A 2740-nucleotide genomic window follows, 5' to 3' on the forward strand; every position below is an offset into this window, starting at 1 on the left:
GGTACAACATGTTTTTTGTGAAGTATAGTCATCCTACTATCTTATTTTTAAAATGAGATAAAGTCTCACTCTATGCCCTGGGCAGAGTACTGTGGCATCATAGCTCACAGCAATATCAAACTCCTGGACTGAAGCGATCCTCCTGCCTCAGCCTCCTGAGTAGCTGGGACTCCAGGCACCCGCCCCAACACCCGGCTATTCCTTCTATCTTACTGTATGTTTGTATCCCTTAACCCACTTCTCTTCATCCGCCCCCACTCACCCTTTCCAGCCTCTGCTCTCTACCTTTCCAACTCTACCTCCATGTGATCACATTTTCTTAGCTCCCACATATAAGTGAGGATGTGTAATATTTGTCTTTTTGTTCCTGGCCTATTTCACTTAAGATAATGGCCTCCATCAGTGGAGTATCATTTAACCAGTGTTTCAGAATAGTTAATGCTGGCCATATTGAGCTGACATCAGTCAAGAAGGAAATCTGTCAAAGAGGAAAACTCACATAAAATTACGTTGTTGGTGTAAATTGACTTTGAGGGACTGATGCTATTTGTGCTCTAGTTTAAATCTGCTTTAAGAATTTGTTATTCAGCCCAGCCCCTGTGGCTCAAGAGGCTAAGTTGCCAGCCACATACACCTGAGCTGGTGGGTTCGAGTCCAGCCCGGGCCTGCCAAACAACAATGACGGCTGCAACCAAAAATATATAGCCAGGCATTGTGGTGGGCACCTGTAGTCCCAGCTACTAAGGAAGCGAAGGCAGGAGAATCGCTTCAGCCCAGGAGTTGGAGGTTACTGTGAGCTGTGATGCCATAGCACTCTATCCAGAGTGACAGCTTGAGGCTCTGTCTCAAAAGAAAAAAAGAATTTGTTATTCAATAGGAGAAAAGGATCAAGGTGAAGTCTCATTTACCAGTAAATTCAGAATACTTTCCCTAGGATTCTATTTGTATCATTAGTTCCTTTCCTCTGCTCTCTATGAGTCTGATAGCTCATAGAGCTAATAGAGCCCTAATGTAGCCATAAAAATTAAAACAACACATTCAGACTGAGGTTGCTGTCACAGCTCCTGCTTGGCCCTACTGAACCCAAATCGCCTGCTTGTGACAATGGTCTTACCACTCTGGATTCTCTCACCTCTGTAGAAATTCTTCCTTTTGTCAAATCAGAATATGAGAGAAAGCCAATAACCCCATGATTCCCTGTTGATCCTCAGTAACCCTGACTGCAGTTAAGCTTCATTTATAGTGTCATTTTGGTGTCTCTCTGGTTTAGTAAGTAATTTCTAGGAAAGAAAGGCTTCCAGAGAAAAGAAATTTGATCCAAGTTGACCCCAATCTTGTCTCTTAGGTACCAGTGACCATTCTATGACTTCAATTGCCTTTGGACATTCTCTCAGATGTCAGATGGTTGAAAGTGATTTTAATAAAAATAAAAATCTTAACTGTGAAGGCACGGGTCTATTTAAAATGCAGCGAGATTGCCTGACACAGTCCCTTAACTGAATTCTTTTACTCAATTCCCTTGGACAAAAAATAAAATCATTTTGGCCCCCAAATATGCAAGTTCTCAAACATGCTATTTATTTTATTTATTATATTTTAATTTTTAAAATATTTATTTATTTATTTATTTGAGACAAAGTCTTACTTTGACACCCTGTGTAGAGTGCTGTGGCCTCACAGCTCACAGAGATCTCAAACTCTTGGGTTCAAGGGATTCTCTTGCTTTCAGGCCCCCAAGTAGCTGGGACTATAGGCACAACCTCTGGCTATTTTTCTAGAGATGAGGTCTCGCCCTTGCTCAGGCTGGTCTTGAACCCCTGAGCTCACGCAATCCACCCTATTTCAGCCTCCCAGAGTACTGGGATTACAGGCATGCCCGGCCCCAATGGGTATTTTCTAGGCAAGAATACTGGAAGAAAGAATTTTTCCCCTCCCCCACTTGTCCTATTTCAGTTTCCTCCTAGTTTGGTGCCTGATCCTTCCTGTGATATTTGCAGGCAGCCAGGCAAACCCAACAAGAGACAACTGGACATCAGGCCTAAAGTGTTGAAGGGACCCTCTTTCTAAGGGGCAGGGTAAAGACTCACTGTGACCAGATCTCACTCACGCAGACCCTGGTCTTAAGAGTTCTTCACGAAAGAAACCCTCCAAGCTGTTTCTCTGCCAGGCTTTATGCATTATTTTTCTGAGATAGGTGTCCAAAATATTACTAAGGGAAAAAACTTCCTTCTGTGTTCCTTCCTAAAGGCTTCATTTCCTGTAATCGTCACAGTAATCCTGGGAAGTGGGTATCAGTACTCTCATTGAACAAATGGGGAAGTTAATGATCTGAGAAATGGAAGTGACTTTTCTAAGTGAAGTTACACAGCTCGTAAGTGGTAACTAACATTTGTTGCGTGTTTACACAGCGTCATCTCAATTATTGCTGTAGCAAGGATGTACACTTCTCTTACACACAGAGTTAGGATGCAATAATTTGTAAGCTGATTAATGTTCCTAGTATTAACCTTGCATTACCAAATTTGGCAAACCTACCAATAACCAGTGTTGGAAACGGTGCAGAGACATGGGAATTTTCTTTTCCTTTCTTTCTTTTTCTTTTTTGAGACTGAGCCTCAAGCTGTTGCCCTGGGTAGAGGGCCATGGCATCACAGCTCACAGCAACCTCCAACTCCTGGGCTCAAGCGATTCCCTTGCCTCAGCCTCCCAAGTAGCTGGGACTACAGGTGCCCGCCACAAT

This window comes from Otolemur garnettii, unplaced genomic scaffold (genome assembly GCF_000181295.1).
Source record: "Otolemur garnettii isolate 467f Iridium unplaced genomic scaffold, OtoGar3 scaffold00003, whole genome shotgun sequence".
NCBI lineage: Eukaryota > Metazoa > Chordata > Mammalia > Primates > Galagidae > Otolemur > Otolemur garnettii.